Source organism: Anolis sagrei, chromosome 1 (genome assembly GCF_037176765.1).
Source record: "Anolis sagrei isolate rAnoSag1 chromosome 1, rAnoSag1.mat, whole genome shotgun sequence".
Classification (NCBI taxonomy): Eukaryota; Metazoa; Chordata; class Lepidosauria; order Squamata; family Dactyloidae; genus Anolis; species Anolis sagrei.
Window position 1 is genome coordinate 102,588,402 of NC_090021.1, and position 19,961 is coordinate 102,608,362.

The following is a 19,961-nucleotide window of genomic DNA, read 5'->3' on the forward strand; positions in this document are numbered from 1 at the left end:
GTCACTCTGTCCATTGCTTTTTTCTATGAGAGTTAGGCAAAAGAGCATGCAGGGAACAGGATAATAAAAACTCAGGAGAAGTTAGCATGGCTTTCTTTCTGATTAATCTCATGTGTAGTGAGGCCAGATGTAAGAATCAAACTTTGACCCAGTTGTGTTATTCAGAATAATAGGTAATTTTCACCTCTTCTTTGTATGGGTCTCTGCAGAAAAGGTCTGTATGGATTGGAGTTCATTGTGTATTGCGTTGTCAGCAAAGCTGTGATTTTCTCTGACAGTTACATCAGTGGGGATAAGGAAGGAGAAAAAATGGAATTAAGGCATGAAAAATTGCTTTGTTCTCTAGAGTTCTAGAGAACAGGCTTTGAAGCTCTTCTGTGCAATCTTCAGCACATCTGCAGATAATTAAATTTATAAAGAATAAACATCAAAATTGTATATGAAAAATTTAATATTGCAAGGAGAAAAGCAAAACAAAATCAATTGAAAGTGTAGATGGAATATTTTATGGTAAGCATTTGGCATTACTCAATTAAAAAAACATATTACGTGACTAATAAAAAATCACCTTGGAAGATACTAATCAAAATGTGTATGCTTGATAAAATGAAAGAAAATGGGGATGCGGGGGGTGGGGAGGATACAGATTGATTCATTAAAGGATGCTGTGTTTCTGAATTTTCAAGGCCTGAACACATCTTTTAGAGAACTCTCATTCATAAGGTTGTCATAGGTCATAAGCCCATTTGTCAACACTAAAGATAAAAGATATTAGGATTAAACAGATAGACTAAAGATATTAGGATTAAACAGATAGACCATTAATAACATAAATAAGAGGAAAGAATTACTTGGACAGACATTCCAGTCATATTTATAGCTATTGGAGTGAAACTTGCTACAGTGGTAGAAAACACTTATCATTGTTAGCACACCAAATTTCAAAACATTTCACTTATCCACGGATTTTTGGGGAATTTTCAAAATTTTTATGAACAACATTTGTTTAATAATAAAGAAAATATGGAGTTTGAAAGTGTTATTTTCTGTTTAATGGTGAAATTACTTTGAAAGTAGTTGCTCTACTCCAGAAACCTTGTTTGTCTTGCAGAAACTATGTTGAATTGGGTTGTTGTAGGTTTTTCTTGGGAGGAGAGCAATGTCCAGTCTCGATAAAATAGTAAAGAGTAGAGACATCACACTGGCAACAAAGATCCGCCTAGTCAAAACCATGGTATTCCCTGTAGTAACCTACGGATGTGAGAGCTGGACCTTAGGGAAGGCTGAGCGAAGGAAGATCGATGCTTTTGAGCTGTGGTGTTGGAGGAAAGTTCTGAGAGTGCCTTGGACTGTGAGAAGATCCAACCAGTCCATCCTCCAGGAAATAAATCCTGACTGCTCACTGGAGGGAAGGATATTAGAGACAAAGTTGAAATACTTTGGCCACATCATGAGGAGACAGCAAAGCTTAGAGAAGACAATTATGCTGGGGAAAGTGGAAGGCAAAAGGAAGAGGGGCTGACCAAAGGCAAGATGGATGGATGGCATCCTTGAAGTGACTGGACTGACCTTGAGGGAGCTGGGGGTGGTGACGGCCAACAGGGAGCTCTGGCGTGGACTGGTCCATGAGGTCACGAAGAGTCGGAGACGACTGAACAAATGAACAAAAGGTTTTTCGGGTTGTATGGCCATGTTGTTGAAGCATTCTCTCTTGACGTTTTGCCTGCATCTATGGCAGGCATCCTCATACCTCACACATCTAAGGATGCCTGCCATAGATGCAGGTGAAATGTCAGGAGAGAATGCTTCAAGAACATGGCCATATAGCCCAAAAAACCTACAGCAACCCAGCGATTCTGGCCATGAAAGCCAATATGTTGAATTGGTTGAGACTCGATGATGAGATATTCAGTGAAAAACAATCGCACTATAGCACAATGTCACGCAAACACAAAATATTCGCAGTTTAATAAATGTTCCCCATGTTCTTATGATAGAACCAATTAGGAAATGACATTTATAACCTAGGAACAAAAATCATAGTATAGAATATTAACCACTTTATTGGATCTCTGGCTAGCTATGGCAGGACAAATATCTCTCTCTCCCCCCCCCCCCAATCCTGATTGGAGCTTTCTGATTCTGATGCATTCTGGGAGATGAAGTTTGGGCAGGGCATTTTGAATTCTCTGACATAGAGTTCCTCACCTTCCCAAACTACATTTCCCAAAGCTCTGTGTTTCTTCCTAGGAACTCCGCTTTCTCCCTCTTTTTATCTCATAATGACAAGAGGCCATTAATTTACAGAGCAACGGGAGCCTTTTTGGCTTTTCTTTGCACGTTTGCCATAAAAATGAAACTGACTTTGGGAGGGAGCCTTTTGAGAGTTACAAAATATGTAGATTTTGTATGTTATATTTTGTTCAATTATACATTATGCATTCTCATGGTCTTGCTAGTCCATTTAATTGGCCACTAAGATGTGATGCCTGCTGGATTCCAGAACAACTTTTTGCTGTTTTGCCAGCTCTATCAGTGACATTGTGTAGTCGGCAATAGAGTTTCCCTGAAATCATTGTATTGCAGATCAGTTATGCTTTCAGAATGATAAAGTAACTGAAGAAGACAGACTTGGGAACCTGCAGTAAAGATACCCACCAGTGGCTGTTATGGCATGGCTATCGGATGTGGCCCCTATGGCGATGGAAATACTGGTTTCAAAGTGATATATAACATACTTTGACCTGAGTAAATTGATACTTATTGGTTGCATTGCAAAACAAAGACATATCAGTCTTGTAGAGCAAAATATTTCTCTTTCAGATGATACTATTCGAAAGCATATTCAGGTAGACTCTTTTTAAATAATTGGCTTTGAACTTTGGTAGATTTTAACATTAGACGCACTTTAAACTAGGTCCACCGGGGGAGGGGGACAACAGCCTTGTGAACACTACTTTACCCATAATGTCTGGGAATCGCCAGAAGGCTAAACGGAGGGCTGCACAAACACAACAAGGACCAAGGACCAAAAGCACAATAATCCCAATTAAACAGCTCAAGGGAAGATCTCAGGGGCTCACATGTCTTTACACTAATGCACAGAGCATGGGAAATAAACAAGACGAACTCCAACTTTTAGCACAACACCACAAATATGATATCATAGCCATCACTGAAACCTGGTGGGATGACTCCTATTGCTGGAATGTAGATATCGAGGGGTATAACCTCTTTCACAGAAACCGAACAAAGGGGAGAGGAGGCGGAGTAGCCTTATATGTCAAAAGCTCTTATGCTGCAGAAGAGATTCAAGACAGCAATCTGGGAAACCAGCTTGAAATCATCTGAATAAGAATCAAGGGAATTGGGACTCAAAAAGATGTCGTTGTAGGCGTCTACTACAGACCCCCAAGCCAGGAGGAAGAACTTGATGAAGTCTTCTGCCAACAGTTGACCAAACAGGCACAGAGAAGAGATGTAGTAGTCATGGGTGATTTCAACTATCCCGATATTTGCTGGAAAACAAACTCGGCCAAGAGTACAAGGTCCAACAAATTCCTCGCTTTCCTTGCAGACAATTTCATGGTCCAGAAGGTAGAAGAGGCAACAAGGGGATTGGCTACTCTTGATCTCATCCTAACAAATGCGGAGGACCTGATCGATGCGGTCGAAGTGGTAGGATCCTTAGGGGCAAGTGACCATGTGCTCCTGCAATTTGAGGTACAAAGGAAGGCCGAAACTAAGACAAGTCAAACCCGCATTTTGGACTTTAGGAGAGCTGATTTCCAAAAAATGAAGGAAACGCTGAGCAGCATTCCGTGGACACAGATACTAAAAGACAAGGGAGTTACGGATGGATGGGAATTTCTCAAGAGTGAAATACTCAAGGCGCAATTGCAAACCGTGCCAACAAAGAGAAAAAATAGGACAAGTGCAAAGAAGCCAGAATGGATGTCCAAAGAACTTCTAACTGTGCTAAGACACAAAAGAGGCATGCACAAGAAGTGGAAAAAGGGAGAAATCACCAAAGAAGAATTCAAACAAATAGCCAACACCTGTAGGGAAAAGGTCCGCAAGGCTAAAGCAAAAAACGAGCTCAGACTTGCCAGAAAGCTCAGAAAGCTGATTCATTGTCCACATGGGTGTTTGTCAGATTACAGATTACAGTAGGGTTACTAATTAAAAACAATAAAAACAATAAAAAGGGCTTCTATTCTTATGTCAGTAGAAAAAGGAAAAACAAGGAGGTGATAGGACCTCTTCGAGGAGAAGATGGGGCAATGCTGACAGGGGATAGGGAAAAGGCAGAACTACTTAATGCCTTCTTTGCCTCGGTCTTCTCACAAAAAGAGAGTCTTCAACCTCAGCAAGATGGAGTGGATGAGGGATTGGAGGACATCCAACCCCAAATTGGGAAAGAAGTCGTCCAGGAATACCTGGCCGCTCTTAATGAGTTCAAGTCCCCAGGGCCAGATCAACTACATCCCAGAGTATTGAAGGAACTAGCGGAAGTCATTTCGGAACCATTGGCAACCATCTTTGAGAGTTCTTGGAGAACGGGAGAAGTTCCAGCAGATTGGAGGAGGGCCAATGTGGTCCCAATCTTCAAGAAGGGAAAAAAGGACGACCCAAACAACTACCGTCCGGATGCCTGACCACCGTCTCCCAAAGCAGTTGCTCTACTCCGAACTCAAGAATGGAAAACGGAATGTTGGTGGACAGGAAAAGAAATTTAAAGATGGGCTCAAAGCTAACCTCAAAAACTCTGGCATAGACACTGAGAATTGGGTAGCCCTGGCCTGTGAGCGCTCCAGCTGGAGGTCAGCTCTGACCAGCAGTGCTGCAGAATTTGAAGAGGCACAAATGGAGGGCAGAAGGGAGAAACATTCCAAGAGGAAGGCGTGTCAAGCCAACCCTGACCGGGACCGCCTTCCACCTGGAAACCAATGCCCTCACTGCGGGAGATGATGCAGATCAAAAATAGGGCTCCATAGTCACCTACAGACCCACCCTGGAGGATTATCCTACTTGGACAATGAGGGATCACCTAAGTAAGTAAGTAAGTAAGTACCTCTTAAAGAAATTCGGGGCTGCATGAGGTCTGTAGGTTTTATATTCCTTGCTCGCATGTTACAATATTTTGTTGATTGTATTATGTCCACAGTTTGTTGTTGAAAGTATGAAATACCTAAGTCAGTGTGTCCCGTACTATAATATCAAAAGCCAAACTAGATGCCATATAGAGATACTGATTTCAGTTTAAGAATCAGCAGATTATTACACTCAATTTCCTGTAATCCAACTTTAGCTAAAGCATTTACATATAGGAGCACCTCTATTTTTCATGCCTTTGTGTAAAAGGGTTTAATTTACAGATTTTCCTATAGATTAATTGAAATTTAGTTGCTATTATTTTTTTAAAGCCTCAATCCATAAGAAACAGTAGCAGTAGCAACAACAACAACAAAAACATACTATTTGGAACTGTTAACCTAGCTCTATGTGAAATCAAAGGAGGCATTTTGTGTAGGAGGGGAAAAATTGAGAATTTCCCAGCAAGTGTAAAAAGCATCATAATTATAAGTGTACATTCATATAAACAATGTACCACACAGATGTTTAGCTAGGGATGAATCCACGGGAAAAGAAAGGAGTGGGAGAAATTACAGCAACTGAGCTCAGGCCATATTTTTATGGATTTTGACTTTCGCACAAATATGCATAACTATGTATTTGAGATATATTTGGAGGTTCTTGCAAAATTAAAAGATATAATAGCCAAGGTCTTGGATGCTTCTGGCATAATGTGAATGTACAGCAGTAAGGTCATGCTAAAATCTTCCGTTGGACATCTGATCATGCACTGGTTGCCATGAACTTGAGATCATCCACTGCACAATGGTTGATTAGTTTCTCACTCATCAAGTAAAAAAAAAAAAGAGAGAGAGAGATCTGTGTTTGTGGATCAGTTTTCTTCTGGGCATTTCAGCAACCTCTAAGAACTGTGCAGCTATTTCTACAGTAAAAAGGGGTGATTTCTGCCTACATAAAGATCACACTGAATGCCAAAGTGCCAATTGTTCAGTCTAGGTACAAAAGAAATCAGTTTTTCTTTTAAGATAAAAAGTGCCAAGTTTATCTACTTTAGAAACTTTTTTTACACATCTGAGATGGGAAAGATAATCTTTTTGTTTGTTTGTTTTGTTTTCCAAATGACCTTTATCTTGTTTAGGTATTAAAAATCGCAAATAACTTTTTTTAATGCATTGTCTGTCTGAAAACAAAGAACATTCCTGATGCTGCAGAAAGGTAACCCATTTTAAACTCATTAAAAACACATTCTATGTTTATTCTCACTACGCTGTGCTAATAGCACTTTGAGCTATTAGTGAGTGTCTGTTGTGCATTTGCAATAAGTTGCATTGCTAGGTCAGCATATACTCCACTGTCTTATGATAAATGAGTGGTATTAACATACTAGGGCATAAGTAGATTAAAAATAGCTTAGGATATAGTTTTTTTTGTATATTTCAGCTGTTCTCTCCTCTTTTTAAAATTATGAACCTAGTATTAAATAATTCATGACTTCACGTCTACTAATATGGTTATTTTGTATTGATTTACAGTAGTTGCATTGTGGAGTCTTCATGTGAACCGCGGAAGTCCACAAAATACACACAGGCCAATCAGGATTGAGCTAGGGAAAACTCTTTAATGCATCAATTCCACAGGTTTAAAAAAACACAGGGAAGCGCAAATCCTGTACCAGAATTTGGGGTTTTCTCTGTGTTCTGACTATGTACACACCACTGTGAAACTAGCTATGAGTGTCCCATCAGCCATCCTGCAATCCCTGGTTTCAGACAGTCCAGGGTCATGGGATGGCTGGCCCCTCCTGCCCCATCACTGCCACCTTTAGCAAGGACAGGGGAGGCTCCCTGCTCATCAGCAGCATCTCTTCCTGGTTCCTGGCCATGTGAATGGCAGAAGAGACTGTGAGAAGGGCCCATCATTCCTTCCAAGCTCCTTTGCCACTATTAGTAATACAATGCAATCATTGTTGATCTTGTGTTCTGAGTTTTCTCTCTCATAAAAATATGAATTTCTTCTTTTTAAAAAAACAAAACAAAAACAAACCCCCACTGGATTCTGTATATATTTATAATCCCAGATGATCATATTTATTTTAAGAAATCTTGATTATACTTATCGCAGTGCTTTCCGTCTTTTGTTTTATCAAAGTCCTACTTTCGTAACTGAGGAACAAACAAAAGCAGGTGTAGCAGTGCATGACTCTGAAGGGTCCCTTTCCTGCTGTAGCATCAGTATCTGTGTTGGTAAGCTGAGATGGAGGTGTGAGGAGAAAGGAAATGGGGCAGTGGGAGCTTTGTCACAAATTCATAACACATAATTGTGTTATGAATTTGGGTCTTCAGGCTTGGGCAATCCTGATTCTTTGCATTTATTTTTTTTTTTAGTTGGACAGCATTGGGGGGGGGGAGGTAAATTGACAGTACAATACCATATCTGTCTCATCAGAAGTAAGCCCTATTGAACTGAATGTGACTTAGTTTCATGTATGTGTCCATAGGACTGAGCACATACCTTGGATGAACAAGATAGATGCACTACATTTTTTTTTAATTTTTCTACCTTTTCTAACAGGGATGAGAATCATGTGGTCCTCCAGATGTGGGATTAATTTTATTCCCCAATAGCTGTGCTATCTAGAACTTCTAGGACTTGCATTTTAAGAATATTTGGTGGTTAACATATTTTAATTATTTAATTATCATATAATTAAAACATACAAAAAGGTCAACCTTTTAAATAATTTACTAATTTAATAATACACAATTTTAAGTGTTAGTAAAGTATTAACTATATTAAAATATTATCCAACTATTAGATTTTGATGTGTTGAATACTACTGGCATGTCCTGCTTCCTTGGTTTAACTCTTTGAAATAAGAGCTATGCAAAATGTTATTCATCATCTTTCCATCATCTGTCTCATCAAGAAGCATGTTACACAATGTTGGCAAGAGATAAAGGAACACCAGTCAACCAAATCAGTAAATGAAGAGACAATCACTGTTCAAGAAGACTTCAGAAAGAATTCTAATCCATAGTTTATTAATAATTTTTGAGAATTATGACTCTGGCACAAACTAGAAATGTTATATGAAATCTAAGAACAGGTTCTTATTAAATGGTTTAAAATCAGCAAAAAGGTCAAAGAGGAGAATTCAGATCATGCCTATAATATTGCCTAGAGGGATTTCATATACCTGCTGACATTTTTCAAGTACTTTTCATCCCTATCCCAGCTTTTAACTAGTGGAGCCATACTGTTTTGATTGGTGCCCATCTAAACAGGTCACAAAAGCATTGCTGCTTTGAACCTGCTCGATATGCTGCTATGGTGTTTGCACTACTTTGCTCCCAAACTGTATCAGTGGCAGGAACTGAGTCCTCACTGTCCCGCCAGGCCCTGCTAGATAGTCACCCTTATCTTTATTGGTTTTTGTCACTTTAGAGAGGGTCACAAAGCTTTAGAGAGCCCCCTAGCCATAGCTTGTAGATAGTCCCTTAGTCATAGTGTGGCACCTTTGCCAATGGCAGAGACTTGGGGAGGGATAAAGGAGGGGGCAATCCCCCTCTCTTCTCTAAGTTTTGGAGATGCCTTTGCTCACACCAGTAAAGGCACTGAGCAATGGCCAGTTGTTTTCTTGAGCCACTGCTATGGTGACAAAAAATAGCAAAGGTAAGTGCTACCCTGTTTCCCCCACTCTGTGGAGTTTCAAATTTCAATCTACCCAGCTCATCACACACATGGATGTGTGAAACTCTGGAGCATACCCCCAACTTTATGTAATTTGGGGCAAAGCACGTTAACAGCTTTGCCTCACATTGAGGGTGAGATGGTCCTGTGCATTGTGAAAACTCCGTGGTGTCTTCTTACACACTTAGTATGTGCTCTATGTAAATGGGCCCTATATTGTTCTCCTGATCTAGTTTTGCTCCAATATAACAATGGAAGTAGGTTTCTGACCATTTTTTGTTTGTTTGGGGTTTTTATCTGGCCTTCAAGGAAAGTTAACACGTGACAATTGGCCCCTGGACTCCGAAAGCCTTCCACTCCTGCTTTATAAGTACATGGTTACTTTTATAGAGCTACACTAGCTTTATTTGCATTATGACTTTGTCAGATAGTGCTTCTCTTTCATAGTACACAGAATGCTATATGTAGGTCAGTGGCACTATGTAAACTTTCTGCCTGGACAAATCAGTCCATTTTTATATATTATTTGCACAACATCTTTATGCCTTTACTACGGACAGCATTAAACAAATCACAGTGGGTTGCAGCTTTTATGAGTACATATAAAGGGTGTAAGGAGAAGAGAAAGAGCCAGTCTAAAATTGGATGTAGCTTAGTACCATACTGTGATGCTTTTAAAGGACTATTTTGTGAAGCATAAACTTATTCCAAATATATACAGTCACAAAGCTACTATAACCCTAAACCAGTCAATATGATAAAATAAGAAATGTACTGAATAAGCCTTAGAATGGTTTGGAAAATTTTACTGAGCAAAGAATACTGTATTTTTGTTTAAAAAATCCTTCCCACTTTCAACAGACATATCAGGCTAGATAGATTATGAGCATTTGGGATAATGACGTTCTTATAATAATTTCTTGTCTGCTGAGATTTCACCCCCGCCCCACCCCGTGTTGTCATTTGATCTTAGTAATATAACAATCATGGGTTTTAAATGAGTTTGGTATGTAGTTAGGGCTTATTATAACATTTGCTTCAGAACTTCTCTATCTCTGTTTGTATCTATGAACTGGTTCTAGTGAAAAGTCACAAAGTAATGGTAATGAGATGGTAAAATGGTTGATTAGGACTTTTTAAAATAAAAATGTTTTAAAACTGTAGCATTTTCAGACAATCTCATATGCATTTTGTGATCTTGTTCCCATCTCATAATACACACTGGATTTCTACACATGGAACAGTTCGATTATTCTCGGTGGGTCTGCCTCTTACTTATTATTTCAGACAGAACCTCTTGAACAGCTTGCTCTGTCATTGCCATTGGGACATTATGGGTTTTGGTCTCAGATATGCTCAAGAGGCTGATTCTTCAATCCTATCAGCTTCAATTCCTAAGAAAACCTGTCTTGATTTCAAGGACATATGTTCATATGAACATATTGGCATATGTGTGTGTCTGAACAAAGGAGTCTTGCTTACTGATGGCAGTATGCCAAATATAAAATCCAGATCAAAATCAAAGTAATTCTAACTATGTATTGTTCTGTTTGGAAAGGCAAGGCAAGTGAATAAGATTTTTCTTTTGTTTTCAGTACCTGACTAGAAAGCAACTAGGCAGGACCTCTGAAGAGGTTATACTCATATGTCTTTGCGGAATTTAAGCTGAAGTAATTGTGTTTTATCCCATATTAATAACAGAATAAAATTATAATATTGAAATCCCCTGCTAGATTTACATACCTTGAGTGAATAAATTGTACATATTTTAGCTCAGTTATAGTCTTGCTACTGGTTAATGGATGTACCTTTTTATAACATCTAAAATGGGGCACAAGGAATATATTTTCTTGCTGTCATTGGCCCTTTCACAGTTTGCTGTTAGAGCACTATAATTCCATTTTAGCTGCGGCATCTTGGGATTTGCAGTTTTGGGAGGGATATTTAGAATTCTCTCAGTCAGGATGGTGTAGTCCTTCACCAAACAAAAGTTAGCCCTCTGTCACTGTTGAGGTTAGGGTCAAATGACTCCCATGAAATTGAAAAAACTGCAAATAATTTTTTTTTAATCCGAGAGAATGTCTCTAAGAATTTCTAGGTATTCCAGTGTGACTCTATAGTCTATGTCTGCTGGAAACTGACCATAGAATTGTGTTTCAAGACTTCAGTGATTCTTAGAGATGTGCTTTCTCTAGAAATCTTTAGGCACCCCAGCTTGACTATAGTGTTATACTGCAGAGAATCCAAGAGAGAACATACCCACACAAGTTAAAAGTGCAAATGTGAAGGGATGACTGTGCATGGTTCTAAATCCAGTTGTAAGGGACTTGAAGATACACTTTTTTCAAAGATTAGAATGAGCCCTTGTTAACCATCAGAATTTGGTTCCAGGATCTGCCATGGGTATCAAAGTCCCATTGTATGCAGTGACATAGGAAAACTATAGTTCTTATGTAAGATGGCAAAATGTTGTCTGACTTTTTGGATTAAAAAAAATATTTTCAAGCCATCTGTGGTTGAATCTATGAATGCAGAATCCATGGATATAGAGAGCCAGGTGTATATATTCCCTTTTTAAAACTAAGTACTGAATATAAGTAGTAAAGTCAAAAAATTTAAAGACCAACTTTAATGCTGAACGTGTTGGCTACTTTGGAGATGTTATATTTGAGGTAACATTGAACTGTTTCAGCAAGAGTTTTCCTGTGTTTTGAATATCATTGAATTTTCACAAACCAGTTATCTAAGTACTATATAACTATAAATAAATTGGCCACCTACCTGAATATGGTCCACTAGCCACAGTGTCTTCCTCTTTTACTATATGCTCACAAGTAGTGTGTGGAAATGTTTGATGGGTAAAACTTTCAAATAAGGTTAGGAAGGCTTAAACAAAACCATTCATTTTAATATGCTATGTAATAGCAGTTTACAAAATAAAGCAGTGGGTTTAAGTTTTTGTTTATTTTTGATGTACAAATGGAGCAAATCATTGTGAACTCTTTAACTGCAACCTAGTATCCAGACTCAGAATTTCTTGAACGGTGACTTCACATGGAAGCTCCTTTGTAATCTCTTCTTATGATAAATTTAATTGGGCACAGTAATAAAAGGATTGCATTGCCACAGACATTCAAAATTACCAGAGCCTGTCTTATAGCCTTATAGTTGTTTTCTTCTTCTTCTTCTTTTGCTTCCTTGAGCTTGTTTCCTGGTGAAATTGTTCTGCAGATCTCGCTTGGTTGTGTGAAATAATGACATCTTCCTCAATCCTAGGGCATATTTATGTCGTCTGCAAAACAGTAACAATTTCAAATAAACAATGTGCGTGGGTCACCTGCGACTTCACAGTTGGGGATCGAATTTGGATTTATGTTCCTTGATCTGAGTCGGGCTATCATGGGGAGCAATGCTCTGAAAAAGCTATCTTCAGTAACAGCTTCAGAGTATTGCGATATTCCCACTCTTTTGTCTACTTTGGCGGCCATTATATGCGTAGGATATACTGTCCTTCATTAGAGATGTTATTTGTTCTGGCTAATTTTGTTCCTGAAGGAAGCGAAAAAGTACTCTATTAATTTCCTTCCACCTGAAAGCAAAACTAATTTTTCATATACTGGAATTTTTTCTGCAGAAATTCGCACAGCATTTTATTTATCCAGGAAATAATATTTCCATGTAGAAGTGTTGTTTTCTCTGCAGAAAATTATTTTCCTGTGCAGAAAATGCTACATAGCAAGACTTTTTTTCTGTTGAAAAATCACATTAGGCTTTTAGGGCAGTAAACAGTTTTCTGTGCAAAAAAGAGTATTTTGGCACATAATGTGTGTGTGTGTGTGTGTAGGGGTTGTTTGATAAAACCATAGAATTTATGCAGAATACGTCCCAAATTTTGACGTTTCTTAACTATCTGGGATTCTTCATGTCACAGTTTCCTGACATTCAATAAATACATTTTTATAATGTTTTGAATATTTCAAATATCCATTCCCTTATTAGTCTTCAACTGTAATCTCTGTGTCTGAAAGGAAATGAAGGCTCTTGTTAAAATAGCCATTTGTAACTATGGAGGAAAGTTCAATTCCAGCAAATATCAGTGTACCTGTTGACTCAGTCCCGCATTTAGAACTTTATAAAAGACAATGCAACAGTACCAGGTATTTTTTTAAAAAACCCACATAATTTATATCTGTCATATTAGATTTGAGGGTATTAGTGACAGTCTTTCATGATGAGCTTAGTATGAATGAATTTCAAGATATGTTGAAAAACAATGCATCAGAAAACAGAGGTGTTTCTATGCTATGTTAATGCACAGAGTTTGTCTGTGATTCAGTCTGTTAGAAATATAAGTAACTGCTATTTACAGAGACAGGTGAGTCTATCATCCTTATGCTGATACAGGCAGTTCTTTATTAATTCTTTATTAATTTTCCTGGTGATTGTAATGGCCCTTCCGTTGTAGTACTGGCCATGCCAAACCCTATTTAACTATGTAACTGGCTGAGATTTCTGGAAGTTGTAGACCAAAACACTCCAGATGGAGAACCACTGCTCTGGATGGTACAGTGAGGTATCCATATCAGGTGAAAATGGTAATATTTAAGGAAATCCTCAAAGACTCAAGGTAGTTTGTTATCCTTTTGAAACATAACACTGCAATCCAGAGTAATGTATAAATGATTTTACCCAATTTGTTTTCTGTAGGTTCACTGACAAAAGTATATACCCCCCCCCCCCTTTCTACCATTAGGATTCCTCTATTTTTCACTTTCAAGTAAATACATACAACCAAAGAATGGTTCAATTTTGGGGAAACTGAATTCATGTCCAGTGTATGTGCAATAGATACATTAAGCATAATATTATAAATATATATCTAAGAAAATGCATATCAGAATCCTGCAACTCTAAGAGCTTTCCCCAAACTAGCTGTGGTTAGTTTTCCAACTCTTGGAAACAAATATTGATGTTCATGGAAGAGATGCTTCCTGATTATGTTACATTCCACTTGTCCATCAATAGAAGTCCACTGTTGGATACTCACCTGAGAGATTTCACATTTCTATCCTTCTCAAAGTTCAGTGGTATCCATTTTGCCATCAGTGGAAAGGAGATGAGCTATCAGGTACCACCAATAACTCTAAGGAGAAGAGTTGGAAGAAACTTGTTTGCATTGATGCTCCAGAACAACATTAGAGTTAGGCCATATTGAATCTACCAGCTGTGTAGCAAAAAGCAAGAGGTTTATTAAGTATCTAATGAATTCAAAGGCATGTCATAACTCATTAGATACTTAATTAGCCAGGTTTTCTTAATAGGAAGCCACAGAGCTGTGGTCTTCATTCATCTTGGATGTTTACAAATGGCAGAAACTGTTGACCAGATTTTGCATAAGCATAGTTTTATCAACCCAAGAACCTATTGTCTTTTACATCATTATTTGAGGTCAATATAATCACCTCAATTTTCAACACATTTAAATTGCAGAGGTCTTCTTACATATGCTACATTGTTTTTGTGCTGTTTAAATGTTAATAGTTTCACCATGGGTTTAGGAGTCTTATGAAAGCAGTTTGGGTTTTAGCATGGAAGACTGATGTATTTATTTTGTTGTTGTAATGTTGCTGTCAAGCCGATTTGAGGTTTTTTTTTAATAACAAAAGCAACAGCAACAGCTGTGGTTATAAAAATAAAGAAAGCACAGATTATAGATGCATAAATTCTGTCGGACAGAAGAACTGAAGATAAAGAAAAGGGAAAAATACAAAATATCAAAATAACTTCAAATTGAGATTTACAGCCTCTTCACAATTGGAAGCAATTCCAAATGTGTTGACAGATATTGGACAGATATTGGATAGCTTTGTTTCAGCATTGACTTACTTGTGTATTTATTCATGGCAGGAGGTTGGACTAGATGGTAGTACCTTCCAGCTATGATTGCATAATTATGTCATTCTTGGCAGTTACCAGAGACCAGCATCACAATAACACAATTACCGGAAAAATGACACTACTTAAGAGCATGGCAAGTGATTTGACAATATTTCACTGATTCCTAGATTCTTGAATTGGGTGCATGATTCCTATCAGTTACATTCACTAGACTGAAAATGATCTTATAAGTAATGGTATCATACAATAAACAGAAAAGATTGAAAGGAATGGAGGTCCTTATATTACTAACTGGAAATCATTCATTTATACATTCAAATAGCACATAAATATGCAGCATAATTATTCATTTTCTGGTGATTGTATTCAGGGCAATCCCTACTATAATTTCAGATTTTTTTTGCTCATTCAAACCAGGAAGTTTGTGCTAAGTTTTATTCTTTTATCAGTTGCAAAACTTGTAGGTAAGTGTTATGCTTATTTATGTTTCGTAGCCATGCATATTATTATTATATTTTTGCCATTAACTATGCCCGTATAGAATAGAAGATGTTTTGTATATTCAGACACATGTACAAATGTGCTGTCTTATCAGATCCTTGTTGAACATTTGCACACTAGGGTATAGTGCAAGCATGGAAATAAATACATTTTGAAAATTTTATTTGACCTGTTCCACCTGGGCACCATCTGTGATTGTTCTGTCTTCAAAATCTGTCATCTGCTTTTCCTCTGTGTGTTCTTTTATCATTTCAGAAGGGCACTTACTGTGCCCTCCCCTTTCCTTCCCTGTGTTATACTTAGTGGAAAGTGACATTGCCAAATCCTCAAGTTCATCCAGGCAGATTTGATACACTATCAGCGGAGATATACTGCTGATGATCTGGGTGTGCAATTAGCAGAGACAGCTTCATTTCACAGTGCAGTGACTCTTGCTTTACCACTTACAACCGCAGAAGTATGAGTTTCTGGGATTGCCCTCTTCTAGAAAAAAAAAACCCAGAGCAAATAAACCTGTCATTCAGATACCAACATGTCTCTTCCAACAACCATGCAACTCCTATTTTTCAGATTTTTATTTCTTTTTTTCCTATTACTCATATTAAGTTACTTCATTTTAGAATTTTAGATGGATTCACCCATGCTCACAGAGTGCATTATGAATTTGTTTTATATATTTTAAATGTGTAAGTTGTTTACAGATAAAAAAATGCAGTAGAGAATTGTAACAGAAATATCCCCCCCAATAGAGCATACTGTGTTTCAAGCTGTTTATCAAATATAGTGTTTAGCCAACAATTTATACATTTTTAAACACAGCTCTGGGGTAGTAGCTTAAAAAGATGAGCTGTGATTTTCAAGCCCAGTTTTGTCTTAGCATTTAATTCAGTACATGATTCCATTTCTGCCACTAGTCAGAAACAATTTGAAGGCACATAGCAACAGTAATGTCTGTGAAATTATGCTGAAAAGCCTACATAAGGGAAAGTATCTTGGAATTCCATTTCAAAGAACAGCAGCAACAACTACTGCTGCTGCTTCTACTGCACAGACAATAATAGTTGTAACACAGGTTCTTTCTTCACAGTAATGCTACATTGACATTTAAATATCAAACATCAATTTGAAATCCATGATGCATATATATGTATAATGGTCAATTATAAAACCCTCAGTGGCACAATGGGTTAAACCCTTGTACCGGCAGGACTAAAGACCGACAGGTCGGAGGTTCGAATCTGGGGAAAGCGCAGATGAGCTCCTTCTGTCAGCTCCAGTTCCCCATGCAGGGACATGAGCAAAGTCTCCCACTAGGATGGTAAAACATCAAAAACATCAGGGCAACCCCTGGGCAACATCCTTGCAGACGGCCAATCCTGTCACACCAGAAGCAACTTGCAGTTCTCAAGTGGCTCCTGACATGAAAAAAATTTATAAAGCACCATCAAATTCTTGAAAGTTTTTATAATTACACTTTTATTGATGCCTATATAATAATACTGAGGCTTACATGTTTTTCTTCTACTTCTTTGGATAAACACTTGTTGGAGCCGTTGGGGCAAGCCACTCTCCGAAAAAAACACAAATCGGATATTAAATCATTTTAATTATATTTCAATTGGAAGGCCTATAGACATGCCTGTTTCTGTTTATTATTATGCCAAAGCCCTTCGGATTTATTCCTTGCTGAGTTGCTGGTGAGCATTACTAGAGAAAAATTAAATTAAAAAACTAATTCAAATGTACTGTGACAGAGCCTCTTCAAACACCAGCTTATCTCATTGCTCACTTTTATTCTACAGGTTATATTGCAAAATGCTGTTTTGTAGCTGATTCACTCCAGTGTTGGAAAATAGGTCCAATTAGTCACATGACTATTTGGTTACATGAAATAGCTCTTTTTCATCATATATCTTTTCTAAACTCGGTCTAGAGGTAACAGCTACATTTTAGTGTGACTCTTAAATCTGTGCTTTCAGTCTGTAGTTTTAAAATAGGTTTCCAGTTGACTTGGGAGGCAAACCATGGTTTGCTTATTACATTGGAATTAAACGTTCATTGAGTTTAACCTAGATTTGTGTGACCCAAGTCATAATGGCATTGGGAAGAATAGTATATATTAACTATGGTGATTTAGGTACCCATGACAGTTTGCACTATTTGCTGTAAGGGTACTCAAACATTATTCATTAAAACATATGCACTGGGGAAATATGTGGGGGAAAACCCTGCTGTATTATATGAACACTTTTTCTAAGTTCATTTGTCTAAAATTAAAACCAAAGCAAGGCTTTTCCAAGTTTGGACACTTCTTTTGTGTGTGACTAATAGAAAGGAAATCTTGAAAGGCATTAGGGACATACATGACAGCCAGAGTATTATTGGGTGGAGGAGAATAACAAGTCTGAGAGATTCTTGACAGGCAACAGCAAACATTGAGCTGGTGATGGTATGCAGCCCGAGGACAGTCCTGTTTGAAGATGTCATTCACACGATTGCTGGGGAACCATTAAAAGTCTTGTGTTTACTTTGGCTAACCATACAGTGTAATTCTTTGATGGAAGCACACATAGTCTTCAGACACTATTACAGTTTAAGAGAAACATTTGCAAGATAAAGTAAACATATTTTAAATCTAGACATTTATCACTACATAGTAGTCAGACAAATAAAATACAGCAGTCTGGGGCCCATATATACCAGAACTATATATATTAAGTGCCAATGAAAACATAACAGTTGACATCTTTGTTAAAAATGAAAAAAAGATTCAGGATCTGACATTGTCATGGTGGCTGTGAATTATGATAGAAAGGAGGTTCTAGGACAACAAGAGCTCCTTTTCCTGCTTTTTATCCTAGTTCCTTCCATCCAACTCTTGACATATGATACCATACATTGTTTTGATTAAGCACTCTATTTCCACCACAGCCACATTTTATTTATATGTCCTAGCAAGTGTCTGGTTTTATAAAATTCTCTATTTACATTAAAAGTCTGACGTGGTAAGATCATAATTTTAACATTTAATGAAGACTCCACCAGAACAGTAATATCAGCCAAAAGGGCATCGTTAAAATCAGAGTATGGATAATATAACAGTAAAAAATTTCCACTGTCTCCCATAGTTTTCTTTTAAATAGATGTATATTTGCTGGAGTCGTGTGTTCTTCAGATGATCAAAATCTGCATTTCTTTTTTCTCCTGTGTCAAATTGACACAGGTTAGAGAATAATTGCTATAGTTAAATGTCAGGGCATGCTCACAAAGCTTTCATCATTGCACTGTATTGTTTCTAACCACCTTGTCTTCTGTTCCTCTTCAATGTGAAAGTATGGTTATAAGTGTATCAGTGCCTGGATTTGTTATTCCTCCTGAGTCACTGTCAATAGGATTAAAGTGGGGATTCTGAGGTTGCCCATCCAACATGAAGTTAGCAACACTCGCAATGGAATTATGGTTTCTGCAAGCTGTGCAGACATTAATATGACAGAATCTTAGCATCTGCAATGATGAAGAAAATTGTCACAATTAACCTGAAATATTGCCTGAAATATCTATTTCAAATGAAGCAATAGTAGCAGCAACCATAACCTACCATTCCCCGCATTGTTCTCAGTGAAGGTACCTCTTGTGTAATCATTGCAAAATGTAGAAGGGGCATTGCTTAGAATTATGAAACATTATGGTTACCATTTAGTATCAGCAAACTCTTTACAGCTAACTTCATTCATGAAATAATAATATAAAGGGAAAGCAGCATCTTCCTGACCTCAGTTCCCACCATACTTGTCAGTGTGCTCCTGTTTGAATTCATAAGTGGGTGATCACTAGCAAAATGGCTCTCTTGAGTGGTGAATATGGAAATGAGTCTATGCTTACTTAGATGCACAATGCACAGAAGTATACATATGCAGTATCTCCTCATGTAGTTGTACAATTGATGAAAGCTGTCATGGTAGGGACTGTGTGGCCTTCAAATGTGTTCTTAAGTTTCATTTATTCATTGCTTACATGAATAAATGAAGTTATGCAGTCTTAATCAACATCTTGCTCAGATGATTCCTTATTTGGGATGAAAAGGTCAGGCTTCCTTCTCCCAGATGTTTTTCAGATAACAGAGTATTTAATTCATAGTTCTCACCCTTAACTATGTGCTCTCATTTCATGTTCCTGCTAAGTGTTCTCTTTCTTGAAGGATGGAGCAGGTTGTTCAACTTTGTTAAGCACATTTTGGGATATTTTTTAAAGTTTGAATATAGCCTGGAAATGCCCTTGAGGTCATCGGAAATGTAAAAGGATGAAGTAGAAGTAGGAAGTGCACTGTCAGATTTTTACCTGAGGCATCCAAATGCAGTAGTTACCATGCTGGAATGAGGACAACCCCCTGGGAAAGCCTGGGTTTGGGGGTATGTGTGTGGACTAAACCCCATGCCAAAGTGGGTCTCTTCAACCCACTGACACACATTTCAGTTAACTCTGGAAGCACCCTTGGATATATGTGTGATTGAACTGGACTATTAGAAGAAACTGGAATGTTGTGCATGCATAGCATCCACTGTACCACTGAATTGTGACCCTTTCCCAACAACTTTGTTCAAAATATGGACATATCATAGTCCACTTTGAACTGAAGTGGGGCACACTGTGGTACCAGTATTTCAAAGCCCAGGTAAAGACATTCCTAAATGTACAAAGAGACTAAAGAAGAATAAATGAATGTGTCTTGCTTTCATCTTTAAAAAATCTGCAAAGGGATAGGCATTTAAATTCAA

At 37.8% G+C, this 19,961-nt stretch overlaps 1 protein-coding gene across 3 annotated transcripts in view; it reads left to right on the forward strand.

The window, feature by feature from the left end:
- Positions 1-19,961, forward strand: part of EPHA7 (EPH receptor A7) — a 201,667-nt gene that overhangs the window by 48,228 nt on the left and 133,478 nt on the right. The window lies entirely within an intron of this gene.